Below are 6,008 nucleotides of genomic sequence, written 5' to 3'. Positions count from 1 at the left end.
CGGAGACCCGTGCACCGAACCTGCGGACGGCGGGTGTGGGCTCGTGCTTCGGTCGGCCGGCGAGCGGTGCGGCACAACGCGGCGAGTGGCAAGGCCAGCTCCCCGGCGCATCGCGGGCTGGGGCCCATGACTCAGCCGGCCGGCCGATGAGCCACGAGGCGGGCCTCCTTCCTCGAACACCTCACCGGCACGGCACGGTGCAGGGCCCCCACAAACCTGTGCCTCAGCCGATGGCGGGCATCCTCCCTAGGGGCGCAGCACCGCACGGCCTCTCGCAGGGCCACAGTGGCCGGCACGGCCCCCACAGCCCCGGTGGCGCGCGTCAGCCGGGAGCAGCGGGTGGTGACGGGAGCGGCGGGCGGCGACGGGAGCGACAGGAGCAGCGGGCGGCAGGCGGCGACGGGCAGCCAGGCCCTTTATTTATTATTCGAAAATATCTATGCTGGCTCAAAGTTGCTGGTGGGTGCTAGGCCCGCCAGCACAGTGCGCTTTCACCTGCCAGCAAACATCGTTTCTGGCTTGGTGGGAGGAAAGCGACGGTGACCCCAAGGTGAATTTAGCCGGCAATCCTGTATAGCTTCCGATAGCTATTTTGTTACTTCACTTCCAATGTTGGAGATTCGTGCAACTCTATATCAACCATACAGCAGCCGAAGGTGGATATTCATTTTTGAATCCGTTTGGACCACTGTGTTAACATAATGAGATCCAATATGAATTTATTTTTCTATTTTTAAAAAATCAACATTTGAGTGATCTATGCCAACATTTTAAGCATGCTACTTCAACTTTTTCATATCAAATGTTGAACTAGTTTATTTGAAATGTTGAACTTAGTTTAAAAGAATGTTGAATCTCATATTTGAAATGTTGAGTATATTAGTTTGATATTTTGAATATATAAAGTCACAATTTTTTTTGCAAAAATAATAAAAGATATAGCAGCGCACGTTACCTACCCCGTACCCTCCTGCGTGCTACTGGAGTCCACCGTCCTGCAGGCTGTAGGTCACGGTTGCTGCCTCTCGCTTGCTGCTGCTGCCGTGCATGCAGGAGGCCAGGATATGTACTGTGCGCATGCAATTGGGCAATGACCTGTTTGATAGGCCGTGGTGGGTTGTGCGATGTGTTTTAATAAGCTCTAAGCCATGGCTCCTATCTGGCTTCCACAAGCCATAATTTGTAACCATGTATGAGAGGCAAGGTGGAGATAAGGACAAGGGAGGATGGGAGGATTCACCGGAGTACCGGACAAAATAGAGGAACGAGCTCATCGGTATTGGAGGACAAGAGGAGTGATTACACATGCGAGGGATTAGGTTTGGCATATCCATTGATCATGATTTCTTTTAGTCAAGGATAAAGAAGTGTATGTTTAATTTTGAAGCCATAATTTGTAACCTCTCTTTTCGTTTTATTAGAAGTTATAAAAATTACTAAGATGCGGTAAGAAGTTGGATGCCATCAATTGATATGAGTAGATCTTTTATTCATGAATCAACATCCATGGATTTTAATTTTTCAATTTTCAATCCCCTAAAAAATTTTGGTACTATTCATTACCCTTTTTAATTCAGATTTCGGTCAAAATTTCGCGAATTTTGATGATTTCGGTGAGGACCGATGAATGAGTGAAAACAAAATCTAAACCTGCTCACGACGTCTCGGGCTCACGGAGGAAAATTGCATCGCGAGGCAGCAGGCCCAGCAAAACATGCCGGCCCACAGGCCTGTATCTCTTGTTTGGGTTCAAATAGACACAATCTAACCCTAGTTATATGTATACCTATATGTATATAGGTAGCTGGAATTTTTTTGTCAAAATTATTAGGTGTTCATCTGCACACCCATGTTCCTCAGTTGGCTCTGCCCCCGCGGGGTGTAAGGCCGCCACGACTGTATGTCGCATATGCGATTATCTATCGCATATGCGTAGGTCCCACCTGTCAGCGATAGGTCCATGGGTTCCACTTGTCAACTCCTTCCTTTTCCTCCACCCGTGCCGCCCATCCACTCGCCCCCCCACTCGCCCCCTCCCCCGCTGCTTCGTCCTCTCCTGGAGGTGAGCTACCAAGCGAAGCCGGGTTAGGGCGGCGGAGGGTGGTGGCGGCGGGTGCGGCAGCGGGAGTGTTGACGCTCACTATTGACACACTTTTACCCATATTTATCTTCAATAATGACATGAATTTAATACCTAAACTATTGATTACACCTAATAAACCGGTCATTTTTACATATGCAACGTATTTTGGAGGATGTTGTGTTTTTGCAGGAAATTGGACCTAAAAGCATATTTCTGGATAAAGCACTGAACGAGCGTCGAACCAGATGAAGACAAAGGTCAATGGACCTAGGAAGTGGCAAGGCCGATCGGCCTAGAGGAGCCTAGGCCGATCGGCCCAGCATCCTTTGGCGCCCCTAGTGCCCATCTTTGGCAAGCAACCCTCCAACATTGCTTAGGGGCTAAGTTTATGAAGATATGGCAAGGACCAACTCAGGATAAAAAAGGGATCGAAGAAGATCAAGCGGAGATTTGGAAAGTCATTGAAGATCAATCTCATTACGAAGCTACTGACGTGCTAGGCTGACATGCAAGTCAAAAGAAGATTCTATAGCACCTGAGGAGACTTAAAGACGAAGCAGGACGTGAGAGGCCAAAAGGAAGGCTTGGACTGATCGGCCTGGGGGTTTCCTTCGCCCCTTGGGCTTCCAATTTTTACTACACGCTCTCTGGACTATAAATATCCCGAAAAATCCACTGAGCCCCCTATCCAAAATGACGTACTCGATATGAAGCGGCAGAGAAGCAAAAGGTGGTTGAGGGACACCTCTCCGGACAACCGAGGGCCGTGCAGTTGTTGGAGGCTAGCGTAGGCGAACCTCTACTGGCGTGATCACCTTGTGAGGAAGATCACGCTGAAGTTCTGGAGCTAGAAGTCATCAAGATCAAGGTAGGATTCTGGTGGTGATTTTGTGATGTACAATTATTCGTGGTGAAGTAATATATGTGATTATGTTCTTAGCAATCTAAGTATCTTCTTTGATGGTTTTATGCTTTATTAGGTTTGCTTGTTTTTCAATCTATGAATCGATGATAGATTGCCTAGGGTGTTCTTGTGGTCGTGGTGACCAGATTTGCATGCCTGATCTACCGATGAGTATGACATGTTCTTATGATCATGCCCTTAACCTGCTTGCGCTGATAGAGGTGATCATGGCAGGGGGATTTCATGATTCGGACCGGAGGTGTAGATTTAAAAATGCTTTTTACTAAGATCATATTTGTGTTTATTTGCTATCCATGCTCAGAATTACAACATATGTATAGTCTAGGTTGCTCTAGATTGGTTACCTTTGCTCTATATGTTATCTGTCTGTATATGCTTAGTAGATTGGATCTGAATCTCTCATAAACACAAAGTTAATACTAACAATGCTAGTTGAAATAGATCTTGTACTATAAGTGCCACGGATTGATAAATCTTGGGGGAATACTCTGAGGGAAGAGCTACAACTGATCCGTACGCTTACGGTTCACAAATTAGCATGCTAACAGCCATCAACAAGGTGCCGCCCGAGGCGGAGGAGGAAGGCGGCATGTGGGCAAGCAGAGGAGAGGAGGTTGCGGATGCGGCAGCGGGATCCGCCGGAGTCGGAGGAGGAAGGCGGTGCCGGGGCAAGCGGATGAGAGGATGTACAGTTAGGGTTCGGGGTTTGGGGCTTCGGCGTTCGGGTTGCAGGGGGTGGGGTCTCTAGTGACCTCTGGCTGTAGAAGGAGGGCCTTGGGTAGCGGCGGACCGGCGGCATCGATGGGTTGTGGGCGGGGCAGCGGGTGCCGCCGGCTGCGAGTGGCAGAGGATAGCCGGTGGGCGGCGAAGGAGGCGGGGGAGTAATGGCAAGCATCCCGGTGGAGCGGGGTTAGGGCGGTGGCGGCGAATCCGGCGGCGGGAGCTGTCGGTGATGGTGGAGGAGGACGGAGCAGGGGCTGACTGTAGGAAGGGAGCGGTGGCGCATGGTCAAGCTCCACGAGGAAGATGACCTCCTCATGGGCCATTTTGTGGGCCCGAGGCGGTGGTGAGCCGCGGGCTCGTCGGCGCGTCGGGGACGCCTAGACGACCCCCTACACGGGCGCCGCAGATCAATCGCTCCGCGCGCTGCTCTCTACTGTGTCGCCGTCTTCCCGGGCACACGTTCCGTGCCGAATCGCTCCCCGGCCCACGATCGACATGGGAACAGGCACCAACTTTGTCTCGGATTCTTGGACCGTCGTCTCCGACCCCGATTGGCTCTCCGATCCCAGGCACCTAATCGGACTCGCAGATGCCCCTCCGACGCCTTTATATGCACTACGGGCCTCAATCAGCCGGCAGCTATCACTACGACGCTCAAGCCATCTCGCTCAGATTTACTCGCACAGAGGGAGAGCCGCCGCCGCATTCGGCATTCGGCAAGATGCCACAGCCGCCCCGGTCTTCGCTGCCGCTGCCGCTGCCGCCAGGGTTACACGAGGAGGGCGAGTTCGTGGACGTCGAGATCGGACAGGGGCAGCAGCAGCAGCAGCGTCCGTCCGCCGACGCCGCCGCCTGGTGCGTGTGTGGGATGATCACAGGGGCGGTGCTCGTTGTCGCGGCGATCTTCGGCGTCGTGCTCTTCTGCGGGCTTCTCTACTTGATCGTGCAAGCGATACACTCGCTGCTGTTCCATTAACGCGACAAAGCCTAGCTACAAACTAATCCTACGTCCATACCGTACTGATAGATGATCCGCTTGTACGTACTATATGTAACGTGTATGTCTGTATTTCTAGTGATTCCTTCAGGTTCTACATGTTAATGCTAGCTCATGGTTTTGTTGATTGAAAACATGCCATGAAAATGCAAGACGGTCCAATGACGCCCTCAAAAGAAAAAAAAACAGAGGGACGGTCCAATGATCTGTGTGGGCCTAATTCAACAGCCTCATAGCCCACAAGAGCCCAAGGCTGCGTTGCTGGAAAGACGCTCTCTGGGCTGTACAACCAATAAGATCTCTGTCTGACGTCTGGGCCGTTGATCCCCTCGCCGTTGGCCCATAGGACATTACACACGGTGGCCTAAGCAGCCATATTACGAGAATAAATATTGTTTTCTCTGAAAACAATTCGGGACATCTCACTCAATCTTTTGAGCTAATTTGAAAAAAAAACATGTGCGGACCGTAGCTCATTTAGTTTAGTTCCTTGCGCTAAAACTTAAAAGCATGCAATCAAGCATTGTTATTCAGCTAAACGGAAAATTGATTGAATTTCATTTATATATCTCAATTGATTTTTGAAACAAACTATCTACTTGTCATCTAGATAAATATTTCATGGGTTTCAGTCAATATTTTGAACAATATAAGAGACAATCACCCTTTTTCTACCAAACAAAACTGACTTGATTTCTTTTGTCGTATATAGTCAAATTATCATTAACCAACCGCAGGAATTATGAAAATGGAAAACCATGCACGGACCTAGTATATGTACACTTTCAAAGTCACTTCACCAAAACAGAGTTATTGGTTAAAAAATAAAAAAAAGAATCACACTATAAAAACCAACTATAAATTTATGTGTAGATGAAATGGGACTTATACCTCAAATTTGAATGATACATTCATGTTTACTTTAGACATCTAACAAAAAAACTTCCGAGCAAATCACCTTACTCCAAATCATGTTTTTTTTTTCTTGTGGAATACTCACTCATATTGAAAATCCCCACCGAGGTGTCGCCCAAATAAAAAAATTGCTGATTGTAAAAAGATGGGAATAAACTCTTTAACACCCCTCTTTCCCGTTTCATCTATAATCTGGTATTTAAAGTCCAATGTGCCACGTTGATATCAAATATCATCTCTATGGTCAACTTGGAACAACCAATCTCCTTAAAAAAAAACTTGGAACAACCAAGTCACCGAAATGAAGGTGGTATTAGTTGGAAGGTGCTAATTAAACTATATGCACTTTAGGTTTCATATATATA

The sequence above is a fragment of the Setaria viridis genome, chromosome 8 (genome assembly GCF_005286985.2).
Source record: "Setaria viridis chromosome 8, Setaria_viridis_v4.0, whole genome shotgun sequence".
Taxonomy (NCBI): Eukaryota; Viridiplantae; Streptophyta; class Magnoliopsida; order Poales; family Poaceae; genus Setaria; species Setaria viridis.
Note: the sequence above shows the minus strand (reverse complement) of the source record.